The sequence below is a fragment of the Pogona vitticeps genome, chromosome 6 (assembly GCF_051106095.1).
Source record: "Pogona vitticeps strain Pit_001003342236 chromosome 6, PviZW2.1, whole genome shotgun sequence".
NCBI classification, from domain to species: domain Eukaryota; kingdom Metazoa; phylum Chordata; class Lepidosauria; order Squamata; family Agamidae; genus Pogona; species Pogona vitticeps.
Window position 1 is genome coordinate 67,976,333 of NC_135788.1, and position 14,969 is coordinate 67,991,301.

A 14,969-nucleotide genomic window follows, 5' to 3' on the forward strand; every position below is an offset into this window, starting at 1 on the left:
TTATACCCCGCCTATCTAGTCATTTCGACCACTCTAGGCGGCTTACAACATAAGGATAACAAGTTCTTAAAAAAATTATAACAATTAATTAATTAAATGATTCTATAAGATGGGAAAAATAAAAATAAATCAAATAAAGAGAAAAAAAGGAAAGAGGACAGGAATTAACTGGAAGGGAAGGCCTGCCTATACATCCATGTTTTTAGTTGGTTCTTAAAAGTACCCAGCGAGGGTGCAGTGCGAATCTCCGGAGGTAGGTTATTCCAGAGAAGAGGAGCCACCGCCGAGAAAGCCCGGTTTCTAGTTCTTTCTTTCCGGGCCTCCCTCAGTGTCAGGCTCCTCAGCCTCACCTCCTGGCTCGCGTGGGTGACACAGGTAGAACTAGTTGGGAGTAAGCGTTCCACCAACTATCGAGGTCCTAAACCGTTTAGGGCTTTATATGTAAGCATTAACACTTTAAAGTCAATGCGGAAACGGATGGGCAGCCAGTGCAGCATGGCCAGAGTAGGAGAGATATGTTGGTATTTTCTCACTCCAGTAAGGAGTCTGGCCGCCGCATTCTGCACCACTTGAAGTTTCCGCATCAGCTTCAGAGGAAGCCCCACGTAGAGCGCGTTACAGTAGTCTAATCTAGAAATTACGAGCGCAAGTACTAAGGTAGTGAGCGCCCCTGTGTCTAGGTAAGGTCGCAGCCGGGCAGTCCGCCAAAGATGGAAAAAGGCGGTATGGACTACCGATGCCACCTGCGTTTCCATGGTGAGCATCGGGTCCAGATGTACCCCCAGGCTGCGGACCCCACTCTTCGCGGCCAGGGCCACCCCCCCCAAACATGAGGGAATTTCCCGAGCCACCATCCACAGGGCCACCCACCCTCAGAACTTCCGTCTTGTCTGGGTTCAGCCTCAGCCCGTTCTCCTCCATCCACTGCTGTACGGCCCCCAGGCAGTGCTGGAGGGACAGGACGGCATCACCTGTTACTAACCCTTATCTCCTTTCTCCCTTTAGAAATACTGTACATTACAGGGCTCTTCTACGATAATATTTATCAAAGTTTGTTTTTTTTGTTTTTGTTTTTTTGTGCTATGCCCACTCACATTATAATAATCTTGGAACTGCAGAGCTGGAAGGAACAGACAGATTACTTACCTGTAATGATAGTTCTTCAAGTGGTACTCTGTGAATTCACACAACTGGGTAGCTGCGCCTGTGCAGAGATCCTCGGAAACTTCTAGAGCTTAGGGGGAAAAAGAGATTGATGAGACATTACCTCTATTGCGCATGCCCCGCCCACCTAAATCCCCAGTTCCATTTATCCACCAGCAATGTACTCTGCAAAGCAGCAGTGAAAGAGTGACGGATAATGGGGAGGCAGGGCGGGTATGTGTGAATTCACAGAGTACCACTTGAACTATCGTTACAGGTAAGTAACCTGTCTTTCTTCAGCGTGGACTCTGTGAATTCACACAACTGAGTGACTGACTAGCTCGCTTACCAGATGGAGGGTCATCACTCTAATACAGACGTTAGCACCGCTCTCCCAAAAGTAGCATCGTTCTTGGCCCAAAGGTCCAACCTATAATGAGTTATAAAGGTTGACATGGTGGACCAAGTTGCAGCTTTGCAAATCTCTGGGATGTCTACTCCATGCAGTAGTGCCGTAGATGTTGCCACAGCTCTGGTGGAGTGTGCTCTGAGGCCTTGAGGGGGTTCCCTGCCCTGTAGCTGATATGAAAGGCCAGTGGTCAACACTATCCATCTCGAAAATGTAGATGAAGTCACTGCAGAGCCTTTCCGTGGACCAAAGAAGCAGAGGAGTAACCTAGGGGAATCCTGAAAATCCTTGGTACAGGTGGTATAAAACGCCAGTGCTCTTCTAACATCTAGGGTGTGCAATGTGCACTCCATCTCAGAAGACGGATCAGGGAACAGTGTAGGTAAAGAAATTGGCTGATTCAAGTGAAAACTTGAGACTACTTTAGGAAGAAAGGTCAAGTCTGGGTACAGGACCACCTTATCCCTGAAAAATTGAAGATAGGGGCTATCATGCCGCAGTGCTGCAGTTCACTAGCCCTTCTGGCCAAAGTGATGGCAACCAAGAAAAGCGTCTTAAATGATAGTAGCTTAATGTCTGTGGTAGCCATCAGTTCAAATGGTGGCTTTGTGAGGGCTTTTAGTACCAGTTGAAGAGACCATTGCGGGAGAGGCGATCTGAGAAATGCCTTGACAGTTGGGTATGAAAAGAGTCATGCTAACTCCGATTCTCTAGGCTGGAAGGACACTATCGCAGATAAATATACTTTGAGGGTAGAAAGCGATAGACCTTGATCGAAGAGATGACGCAGATAAAGCCATAAAGTATGAAGCGCTACTGGTCTGGCTTGCAAACCTCTTGCGTCTGCGAATCGTAGGAAGTTCTCCCATTTATAAGAGTAGTGAAGTGTTGTGGACGGCTTCCTAGCCTGACTGAGGACCTCATGTATTAGTGGCGAATTCTCCACGCTGTCAGATGCAGGGATGTTAGATCCAGGTGGAGAACTTACCCTGCATCCAGAGATAGAAGATGTGGGATTGATGGTAGCATTAGAAAGTCCACACTCATGGCTCTGAGGGTTGTAAACCAAGGTTGCCTGGGCCACCATGGTGCTCTCAGTATGGCATTGGCTCTGTCCTGGGCGATTTTGACAAGAGTCCTTTGTACCAGAGGAAAAGGTGGAAAGAGATGCAGTAAATGATGAGGCCGCGTCCTGCGTGGGAGCAGAATCTGTTGCATTTCTTGTTGAGCGACGTGGCGAAGACATCTATTGCTGGAGTTCCCCACCTGTGACAAACCGTGTGAAAGGTGGACGTGTCCAATTAACATTCGTGAGTCTTTCTTTCTTTCTCCAAACCTTTATTGGCATAAATACAGCTGGGATTACTAACAATAAACACAACGGGTTATAATTTGGAAGTTAATTTAAGAATCTCAAGCAGAAAAATAGCGACAGCTTCAGTGATACGGGAGGAAGAATCATTCAGAAAAATCTCAGGGGTGTTCGGCAGGGAAGATAACCAGGGTTCTAGTAGTGCCTTACGAATGGAAAAATGAACTGAGCAGAAAAACAATATATGGTCAAGTGTATCCGGAACCAAATGGCAGAACAGGCATAATCGATCCTCTTTAGGAATATTTGCAAATCGACCGGTATGGTTCGCTGAGGGAAAAATGTTAAATCGGGCTAACATAAATGCTCTTCTTAACCTGGGGTTGATAAGTGAGGAAAAATAATTTGGATGATAACCAAGTGAAGGGAAAAGACCAAAAGAAAGCGGGGAACAGGTAGGATTCAGTTTGGCTGCAAGAACCTCAAACTCATGCTGCCAGAGTTTAGATTTAATAAGAGCATGGGCCTGTTGAATTCCTAAATCATTTAGGGATTCTAGATTCAAATCAAGGGATTGAAGTTTAATCTCAATCAACTTCAGCCACTTGGAAAGGAAATTGTCTCTGAGTAGATCGTGTAGTAAGGAATTGGGCTTAGAGTTTAAATGTAAACGAAGCCAATATTTAAATGTGGTGGACCAAGCAAGGGTAGAAGGGAGATGGGTACCCAATTCCAAAACTAAAGTTGAAAGACGAATCTGTTTGGGTAGCCGACTCAACCAGTCTGCCAGGTCATTCTCTTCTGTTGATATGTGTATGGCGATGGGAAAAACATGATGTTTGTAGCACCACTCCCAAAGGACCACTGCTAGGTAGAGTAGTGGCATGGACCTGGTGCCACCCTGTTTGTTTATATAGTACATGGTTGTGGTGTTGTCCGTGACTACCTGGACACCACAACCCTGCACCATTCTCCTAAAGGCACGGAATGCTTTTATGACGGCCCACATCTCGAGAAGATCTATATGAAGATGACGTTCTTTCGAGGACCAAAGGGCATGCACGGTGTGACCTTCGCAATGGGCTCCCCAGCCCATCGGACTCGCGTCTGTGGTGACCTGAACAGACAGCTGTAGGGGTCGAAAGGGTTGCCCTATCAGATGTGGTAGGGAAACCCACCAGTTGAGTTGGTTTGCCAGATCTTTCGCGACCAGAAGATGTTTGTGTGCGCTGTCCCTCATTGGGTCGAAAACAGCGAGGAACCACGACTGGAGGGATCGCATCTTTAGGAGTGCATGGGGTAGCGCTGCAGTGGTAGACGCCGTCAAGCCGAGCAGGTGTTGGGCCTGCCATGCTGAGACTGTGTGATGATTTTGGAACACACGCACAGTGTTGTGTAGTTTCGTGATGCAGTCCGGTGTGAGGGAAACTCTGGCTTTGGTGGAGTCCAGCTGTGCCCCTATGTAATCTATCAGCTGTGTAGGTACTAGTTGAGATTTTTTCCGGCTGATCTGAAGTCCCAGATGTCGAAGCGTGTGCAAGACAAATTCTGTGTCGCGAAGAGCCTTGTGTTGGGAGGTGGAGACGATGAGCCAATCGTCTATATAAAGATAAACAGCTGTGCCATTGAGTCGAAGGTATGCTGCCACCGGTGCCATGCACTTTGTGAAAGTGTGCGGAGCCGTGGAAAGACCAAAGGGGAGAGCGCAGAATTGAAAAGCAGAGTTTGTGAAGAAAAAACGGAGGTATTTTCTGTATTGTTGGTGAATGGAAATGTGAAAATAAGCGTCTTGAAGATCTACTACAGTGAACCAGTCCCCTTGATGTAATAGATGGATGATTGCCTCTAGGGTCACCATACGGAAACATCGTGGATGGAGGTAGGCGTTCAAGTCCCTGAGATCTAAAATGGGTCTGATCCCTCCGTCCTTCTTCGTCACTACAAAGTACCGGGAGTAAAAGCCTCTCGGAACTGCGTGTGATGGTTCTCTTTGTATGGCGCCTTTCTGAAGGAGTGATGTGATCTCTTCTTCTAGGGCTGGTGAGTATGAAGTGTATTGGATGTGACCCAAGGGAGGAAGTTCTAGGAATTCTAAACGATAGCCGAACTGTATTATACTTAGTACCCACGTGTCGTTTGTTATGGATTGCCAATTTGGAAGGGGGCTAGCCGAATGAAAGCTGAAGGGCTTGAGTCAAAGATACTACTTTGACTTTTTTGCAGGTGGACGGTATGACGATCTGCGATGAGATGTGGTTTGAGGACGGAAAGAAGCAGTTGTAGAGGATGACTGAGATGACCTGGGGGTACCTTCTTGTCTGTAGGGACGGTAAGTCTGATTAGATGAAGTGGACTGGTAATGCTGTTGGCCGTATGGTCAGCGCCACAGGTATTTCTGGTACTTTGGTTGCTGCTGGATGGTGTACGACTTCGCAGTCTTCTTGATTTTGTAAAGGTTTTCCATTTTATCGTCTGTTTTCTCATTAAAGAGTCCCTTAGCATCAAAGGGCAATTCTTCAATGTGAGATTTGGCTTCCTCTGTTATTCCTAAGGAGCGCAACCAAGCATGTCTTCTTAACCCCACTGATGAGATCATAGATTTTAAAGCCACATCTGCTGCATGTCTGGACGCCAGACGCTGATGTTTGGCCACTGTAAGGGCCTCTGTATATGTATTAATGAGCATAGACCTAATCCCAACAGGGGCTTCTTCCAGTGCAGGTAAGACCCTTGTCCACAGCTGTTTCTGATATGCGCCCATCGCTGCCTGATAGTTTGCTACTCTGAGGAGAAAAGCTGCAAACGAATAGAGCTTCTGGCCAAGAACATCCAGCTTGTGCCCTTCTCTGTTTGAAGGCGTCACCTTAGAACGGGCAGTAGATCTCAAGATGTTGGACTGGACAATAATGGAGTTGGGAGTTGGGTGTTTCAATAAAAACTCAGCATCTTCACCATGGGTACGGTAGAGTGTCTCCAACCGTCTCGTGATCTGGGTGGAATTGGGCGGAAGAGACCATGACTCTTTAACTAAGTCCATAAGGGCCGGAATAAAAGCCAGACTGAGCGGCGCTGACTTATCCTGTACTATATCCCCAAACTGGGAGGCGCACCCAGAGGAAGCCGATGGTGAAGGAGAAGGAGCGAACGCCTGCCCGGCTAATGCAGGGTCGAAAAGGGCAGGAGCCACACTAGAACAGATTCCATCCTCTAGCTGGCAAGGCAAAGGGGGAGGGCTTGGAAAGGCTGGTAACACCACCGGCTGCCTATGCGGGAGGGGGTCCACTGCGTCAGAGTGGTAATCGCGGTCCCGTGAAGAGTCTTCTAAAAATGGGGATGGTAGTGAGGCTGAGACCGGTGGAATGTCCCAATGCCCCTCCTTCGCAGAGACTAGCTTGTCCGGAGCCTGCGATTTATTTTTCTTGGAGCCCTCCCCTTGCGTCAGAGCAGCCTTAGCGGGGGTGGTGGTTTCTTCCCTGCTTTGGAAGCAAGTTTCTTCTTCGGTTTCGCTGGGGCCTTGGGCGCCTGCAAGGGCGGTGTGGGGTGGTAGTTCCCTCAATGTGGGGTGTTTTGGGGGGGGGATAGAGCCCAATTCCATACTGCCTGACCAAACTGCTGCAAGTGCCCTGTCCCAGAGATACAGCCGCAGCCTTTGTTGTCGAGCTTTGAGGGCAGGCTTTGTAAGATTTCTGCAATGCCGACACGAGCGAGTTAAATGAGATTCACCGAGGCAAAGTGCTCGTGTCCATCAGAGAAAGGCAATTTTCTAGGGCACGTTGTACAACTTCTAAAGGGTCCTGACGGGGACATAAAGTGGTGGAAATCTTAAGAGATCTCACAGCCTAGAGTTGTCGGGGAAGAAATCCAACACGTCGTGAATGCCAAGGAGTCAGTCCGGGTAAGGGACGGGAAAAACAGTAACCGTAGTCAGGGAGTCCAAAGTCAGTCCAAGGGGTAACGATCTCAAAGTGCCAGTATCCGAAATGCAAAAGAGTAGTCAAAGTCTAGCCAAGTCCGAAAAACCGAAAATCCTGAATAAAAATATTGTAGAGCTCTAGTTCGAGGTTCCTGTCGCAAGGGCGGCAAAAATGGAACTGGGGATTTAGGCGGGCGGGGCATGCACAATAGGGGTAACGTCTCATCAGTCTCTTCCCCCCCCTAAACTCTAGAAGTTTCTGAGGATCTCTGCGCAGCTACCCAGTTGTGTGAATTCACAGAGTCCACGCTGAAGAATCTATGGATCACCAGGTCCAGTCCCTGTCAAGGAGGAACAGTAGGGAATCAAACACCCAGTCTCTGGCTCCACAGCTAGATATCTAAACCACTGAGCTATCCAGCAGTCCCAGGATTATAACTCAGGATTGCACAGTGTGGGTGCAGCACACAGTTTATGTGCTTGACTATGTTTTTCAGCCTACCTGCAGCCACAAAACATTGCTTTAATCAAGTACATCCATAGTATATAATTGGTATGCTACATGTCACCTGGAAGCAACAGATTGTGCAGGCCTGTGAATGAATACCACACAAGTGGTGCATTAGCACTATATAAAACAAAAGTTAGGTTACTTACCTGTAACTTTGGTTCTTCTAGTGGTACTCTGTGAATTCACACAAATGGGTTATCCTGTGCCTGCGCAGGAACGTCCGGAAGATTCTAGAGCTTAAGAAAAAAGAGTCAATTAGGCCCCCCCGTGGGGTATATAAACCCCACCTCCTCCATCTTCCTTTCAGTTCCCTAATCCGCCGTTACCGTAAGTTAGATAAGCATAGTATCATAGAACGGCACCGTGACGGATAGAGGGGAGGAAGGGAGGGATGTGTGAATTCACAGAGCACCACTAGAAGAACCAAAGTTACAGGTAAGTAACCTAACTTTCTTCGTAGTGGTCTCCATGAATGCACACAAATGGGTGAATAGCAAGCTGTACTCACCGGCAGGAGGGCCGTCACGGTATCATAGATGACAGTTTCGCCCGTCCAAATGCCACATCAGTTTTGGCTCTGACGTCCACTCGGTAGTGTCTGGCAAACGTCAAGAGGGTAGCCCAGGTGGCTGCTTTGTAAATGTTCTGCAATTGGACACCTTTGAATAGGGCTGTCGAGGTGGAAACTGCTCTGGTGGAATGCGCCTTTAAGCCCTCTGGAAGAGGTTTCTTGGCCAGCTGGTAAGCCAGGTGAATGAGCTGAACAATCCACAGTGATACTGATTGAGAAGAAGCAGGAGCACCTTTGCGTGGTCAATGGTAACACAAAAAGAGACGTGGAGAGCGTCGAATGGACTTGGTGCGGTGTAGATAGAAGGCAAGGGCCCTTCTAACGTTGAGGGAATGTAGTTTGGTGTGGCTGGAGACGGGGAAAAAGGTTGGAAGCACAATGGGCTGATTGACATGGAATTCTGACACCACTTTTGGGAGGAAGGAAATGTCCATGTATAAGGTAACTTTATCTGGGTGCATCTGTAGGTACAGAGGGTCCAACCTTAGGGCAGCAATCTTGCTTGCTCGTCTGGTTGAAGTAATGGCTACTAGGAATGCTGTCTTCAAGGAGAGAAGTTTTTCAGAGCACATAGCCATTGGTTCAAATAGAGGTTTAGTAATGGCCTCTCAGACCAGTGGAAGGGACCACTGAGGTGCAATGGTTTAGGAGAGTGGTCGTATATTTTGGAGACCCTTTAAAAATCTTTTAAGTGTAGGGTCGGGAAAAAAGAGCCTCGCAGAGTATGAACGAGGAGGCTGGTGTGCTACAACCGCTGAAATGTAAACTTTAAGCGTGGAGTGAGGAAGTTCCATATTGAAGAGGAACAGCAAAAAGGGTAAGTACCATGTGTAGAGAAGCTGGTACTGTGGTCATGCCTTTAGATTGGGCAAACTTGGTAAATGCTTACCCTTTGCCTTCATATAAGCGCGCAGTAGAGGGCTTTCGTGCATGGCCTAGCACCTTGCAGAAGCGGGGGTTATCCTCCACGCCGTCAGGCGAAGGGACCGAACATCGGGATGGAGGAGGGCCCCATCGTTCTGTGACAAGAGGGACGGTATCTGAGGTAGATGGTAAACTTCTTGTGATATTTCTTATAGGTGAGCGAACCACGGTTGCCTCAGCCACCAAGGGGCGATAAGAATTGCATCTGCACCGTACCGCATTATCCTGGTCACAGTCCTGAGAAGCAGCGGTATTGGAGGGAACAGGTACGTTAATTCCCCAGACAAAGTAAGAGGAAGGCATCTCCCAGGGAGGCAGCGTGCATGCCCGCCCTGGAACAGTATCGGACACACCTGGTGTGGCGATGGAACACAAAGGTCCAGTGTAGGTTGTCCCCATCATGTGCAGATATCACGAAAAACCGTCTGGTTCAATTCCCACTTGTGCATCCTGGTAGGGAGCCCGCTCAGGTGGTCCGCCAGAGAATTGTCCTTGGAGGCGATGTGGATCGCCTGCGGGGAAACGTCGTGGGAGCGACACCATTTCAAAAAACTTGATGGTCAGCTGGAGGAGACGCGCTGATCGCGTTCCACCTTGCCTGTTGATGTAGTGCATCACTATGGTATTGTCCATTACCAGTTGCACCGCATGGCCTTGGATGCAAGGGAGGAAGACCTTCATGACGGCTAGCAGTTGTAGCTGATTGATATGCAAGGTCCTTTGGGTTGGGGTCCAAAGACCGTGAGCACGGAGGTTCTGGCAGTGCGCGCCCGAACCTGAGGGGCTTGCATTGGTGACGACCTGTATAGACAGGTGAGGGGAGTGGAGCGGTCTTCCCCATGACAGGTTGTCGGAGCTGGACCACCGGGCGAGATACCGTGCGACGTGAGGAGGAATTCCCAACCTCTTGGACTGCGGGTCTGTCACAGGATTGAACTGGATGATGAACCAAGACTGTAAGGGTCTGAGTTCAAGTCTGGCATACAGTACCACCGCGGTAGTGGGTGCCATTGGATGTAGTGTGCTGTAAGTATGGCACACGGTTTGAGCTTGCGCACGGCTGCTTTGATCTTTCGCAGTCCTTTGTGCGAACAGAGTCCAAGGTTGCTCCTATGAAGGAGGCTACCTGAGAAGGTATGAGATTGGATTTTTTGCATTGATTTTTAGTCCTTATTATTATTATTATTAAGGGACGTGGTGGCGCTGCGGGCTAAACCGCAAAGCCTGTGCTGCAGGGTCAGAAGACCAGCAGTTGTAAGATTGAATCCACGTGACGGAGTGAGCGCCCGTCCCAGCTCCCGCCAACCTAGCGGTTCGAAAGCATGCAAATGCAAGTATATAAATAGGGACCACCTTGGTGGGAAGGTAACAGCGTTCCGTGTCTAAGTCGCACTGGCCATGTGACCACGGAAGATTGTCTTCGGACAAAACGCTGGCTCTATGGCTTCGAAACGGGGATGAGCACCGCCCCCTAGAGTTGAACACGACTGGACAAAAATTGTCAAGGGGAACCTTTACCATTATTATTATTATTATTATTATTATTATTATTATTATTATTATTATTATTATTATTATTATTATTATTATTATTATTATTTTGGTGGACAGGGTGAATCTCGTGGCCAAGAGCACTCCGTGGTAGGATCGGGCCACCAGAAGCCAGTCGTCGATGTAAGGAAAAAAATGTTCATCCTTTGGGTTTGGAGGTACGGAACGACTGGTGCCATGCATTTTGTATATGTCCTGTGGGCCGTTGAGAGCCCAAACGGTAAGGCAGTGAATTGGAAGGTATCGTGGTGGAACGGAACCGGAGGAGTTTTGATGAGATGGGTGAAGTATGTACCGGTTGAGGTCTCTTAAGTCCATGATGGACCTTACACCCCTATCGTTCTTGGGGACTGCAAAGTAGTGTGAAAAAATCCATCGGTACTGTCAGATGGAATTTGGATTATGGCGTCTTTAGATAACAGGGATGAGATTTCCAAATGCAGCGGCTTGGAAAAAAGAGTAGGCCTGACTGAATTTGGTGGAGGGATGCGGAAAAATTCTATCCTACACCCGTGTTGAATGATACTAAGGACCCACTTATCAATAGTGATTTTTTTGGGGGGGGGGATGGAAATAATCTTATATAGGAGGGAGATTCATGAGAATAGCTTACCCCTATGGTGCTGAACTTGGTAAGTGTGGTCCTGCTGTTGCTTACTGTATCGAAAGGGCTGGTACTGAGTAGATGATTGGTACTGTGGCTTTTTGCAGGCAGAATTGTGGTACCTATATGGTTGGTATGGTATGTAAGATTTCACTGTCTTTCACATCTTATGGATATTGTCCATAGTCTCATCAGCTTCAGAGTTGAACAGTCCTGCAGCATCAAAGGGAGGTTCCTCAACCTCAGTTATGGTGTCTTCAAGGACGTTGGCTGTTCTAAGCCAGGTGTGGCGTCTAACAGCAATGGCAGTCAGCCTGGATATAGAAGCTACGTCAGCTGTGTGTTTCGCAGCAAATCGCTGTTTCCTGGTAAGAGTGTTAGCCTTTTCATAAATGTTGAGGGCTTCTGCTCTTGCGGGGTCAGGCAGTGATTGCAGTACTGGAGCTATCTTGTCCCACAAGTGTTTCTGATAGGCGCCCATGGCGGCCTGGTAGTTAGCACTTTTGGTCAACATTGCGGCAAACAAATGCAGCTTTTTCACAAAGGTGACTGATTTCTTTCCATCTTTGTCAACAGTTGTAACTGGTGATCTTGGTACGGGATTTGTACCGAGTAGATTCAGCCACAATAGAATTGGGTGCAGGATACTTGGCCAGAAAGTCAGAGTCCGAGCCATGAGTCTTATAGTGGTGCTCAAGCTTGTGTGGCACCTGTACCAGTGTAGGAGGTTTGTCCCAAGAAGATTTTACCAGCTCAAACAGAGCAGGAATGAGACTGAGACTAGGAGGAGAGGTTCTATCCTGCTCCATATCATGGGAGACAAGGTCCCGTTCTTGTTGAGGCATATGTGCATCGAGCTGCAAAGTTTTCGCCAACCGCATAACAAGCTGTGCAGAGGATGAGAAGTCCTCTGACGAGGGCTGAGATGACGAGCCTTGCGCGGCAGTATCAGGGGCGTCAGAGTCGCTGGACACCGTAGATGGATTAGATGACTGTGAGGCGATCGAAGGAGAACGCCTCGGTACTGTGTCTTCTGGTACCATATCCACGTCCGAATGGGAGGACTGGGAGAAGGTACTGTATCGTGGGCATCAGGACCAGAGTAGAGCATCATAGCTCGAACCAAAGAGTGTCCGCCACTGTACCTAGCGCGCTTGGGAAGCGCTATAGGTACCAGAGGAAATTGTCCTCTACGGGATAGTGGTTGAAGTGTAGAAAAATCCTGTAAAGTATGTGGCTGACACGGGATAGAGGGAGCCACGGTATGGTGCCACGGTACTTGTGCCTGAGGCTCCGACTGATAGGCGTAGCCTTGGTACGGATACAGTTGGAACGAAGCATAACAAGAGTGGCCAAACTGTGGTAGTCCTTGCGGATGATGGAGGAGGCGGGGCTTATACCCCACGGGGGGAGCGAATTGACTCTTCTTTCTTAAGCTCTAGAATCTTCTGGACGTTCCTGCGCAGGCACAGGATAACCCATTTGTGTGCATTCACAGAGACCACTACGAAGAAGTATGAAATATTTTTAAGAAACTGAGCATATATAGTCCTGTTTGCCATTCTGGCTTCCTTTAAAAAAAAAATCCAAAACTCAGCATTGAGGAATCAGCAAAATTATTTTTTTCTATTAGTACTCTGTATTTGTCACACAAAATGCAGGTGGCCATTACAGTCTGTCCCCTGATCAGGATTTTCCAGGAAATTATTTGTTATTTTCTGATATGCTGTCCTAATGTGTGTTGCTTTTCTTTTCTATAAAAGTCCATTACTTGGCTTAGGTAGGATTTACAGTTTTTCACTAGTATCCCAACACTGATTTATCAACATCAAAAGGGAAAGGACAACCTTTAGTCTAGTATAGGCATCCTTCAATCATTAATGGATGGATAGCTTGAGCATGATGTTTTACTTTCTGATTCAAGTTTTGCTGCAACCATCCACTGAGGTTTGTGACTACAGGATATTCACTTGGAGTTTGCTTCATTCGCTCTTCGGGCCTGCAGAGTACATGTGCTTGAAGATAATGGGGGCTGGTAGTTAGACTTTGAGACATTACGAAGGTGTTTAAAACTTTTAGAATTTCTGAGCTGTCTTTTTACCCTCTTTTATAATAAACACATTTTATGCTACTTAAAAAGTACCTTCTCTTTGTTTGAATCCCTAGAGCAGTCTTTCCAAGCAGTGTCCAGATGGACTACAACTCCTGGCCATTCGTTATTCTAGTGGGGGCAATGACAACAATACCCCAGAAACAATTTAGGGCACCAGCTGAGGAAGGCTGGGCTTGTGAGTCTGATTTAATGGAGTTTAAGTTTTTTAAAAAACCCAGTATCAAATATATTTAGATATTTAGATAAACAATGGCCACAACAGGCTGGCCTCTGTGGCTGGCCCACCCATTCCTGTGTGCAACAGCAGCAGCAGCCTTGCTCATCCTTCCAGTCGCTCCCGGAGTTCCGCTCTCTTCCTGCTCGCCTGGCCACTCCAGGCAGTGGGCAGGAGGATGAGTCTCCCTGCCTGGTTGCTGAACTGCTAGTTGAGCAGGAAAAGAGTGGAGCTCCTGGAGCAATCGGGAGCATAGGCGAGGCTGCTGCCACCATTGGACATGTGAGTGGATGGGCCAGCTGCAGGGGCCAGCCCCTCATTAAGTTCAGCTGTGCAGGGATATTTGTATTCATATACGAATACGAATACCCCCATCTCTAGTAATGGGAGGGTGGGTAAAATACCTCTCTGACTCTTACAGTAAGAAGTAGGTGGTGTGTGTTTTTTCCAGAAATGTTCCCAATTCAGAGGATGCCTGAAGAAACAAATTAACTACCTAGCAAAACATATGCCATTCCTCTTAAAAAACACACCAGATATCAAGTAGAAGCTAAGTTGGAACACAGGTTCCTACTCCAGTGGTTATAAATTCAGGGTATCTTTTGTATGGAAGGAACATTCAGTTACAGAGTGAAAAACCATACAATCAAATTTGCCATATTAGTGGGAACTGGCCATCTTCCCTTACCTAAATCCACCTGTCCCTTCCTCAATAGCAGTCAGTGTAGGAGCAATGGTTTTGATTATTCATCCAGCTTTTTACTGGTTCTTCTGTAAGATACCGATTTAAATTATGTGGAAACAATGACATTTAAAATTCCAGAGAAGTTGTTTAAGAAGAAATCAAATACCACTATTATTTTTAAATAACTTTAACCGCAAAGGGGCCATCACATGCAACGATAAAGAATTACAAAACTGTCCATTTAATCAAAGTTATCTGCCAGAGAACTGTGACAGACCACAAAAGAGGGATTTAGAACTGTGTTTAATGTTTAAGCTGAAAAGCCCAGGGAATTGATTAGTTCCCCATGAACATTCAGTGGTCCTTGAAAGGGAGACACACACACAGAGAGACACACGCATATGTGTATCCCTTCAATACACAGCAGGACTATTTGCATTTTGAGATAGTTTTAACCTTCTCTGGAAGAAAAATGCAGAGGGAAAAAACCTAGAAAAGAACATAAAATCTGCATCCAATTCATTCACTCTCTTAGTGAGGTCTTCATCATTAAATAATACTGTAGGCCACAAATCCGGGGGGGGGGGGAATGACTGAGAAGCAGGAAGAGGACAAAGAAGCCATTACAAACGTAGGTAAGGCCCACAAATAAAAACTTGCCTAAAATAGGTTGATGTTACCATTCAAACCATTCTGCTACATCAGAATAAAATCCACAGGCAACTGTAAATTACAACTTGAACCTCAAAAGGTTACAATATTTCACCAATTTATGCTAGGCAAACATGTATCAGTTGCTGCCAGATCCATTCCAGCCTTCTTTAAGAGGCTACTTCAAAGACTCCTATGAACAAGAAACAGACACCTAAAGGTGATCAAACCAGAGACTAAGCAAAGCAACATAAGAAACTCGGGGTGGGGATGCTGACACAAATTGAAGTTAGAAGGAAGCTGGGCAGATTTCCTTCTACAGCACTACTCCTGTAGATGGCTATCATCATCATTAGCAGCAAAGAGAT

The 14,969-nt window shown here is 47.1% G+C and overlaps 1 long non-coding RNA gene across 1 annotated transcript in view; it reads left to right on the plus strand.

The window, feature by feature from the left end:
- Nucleotides 1-14,969, plus strand: part of LOC140708343 (uncharacterized) — a 73,408-nt gene that overhangs the window by 48,427 nt on the left and 10,012 nt on the right. The window contains exons 6-7 of the long non-coding RNA XR_013537376.1: nucleotides 5,088-5,193; nucleotides 8,939-11,306. This is a non-coding gene — a long non-coding RNA (uncharacterized LOC140708343). The remainder of the gene's footprint in view (nucleotides 1-5,087; nucleotides 5,194-8,938; nucleotides 11,307-14,969) is intronic.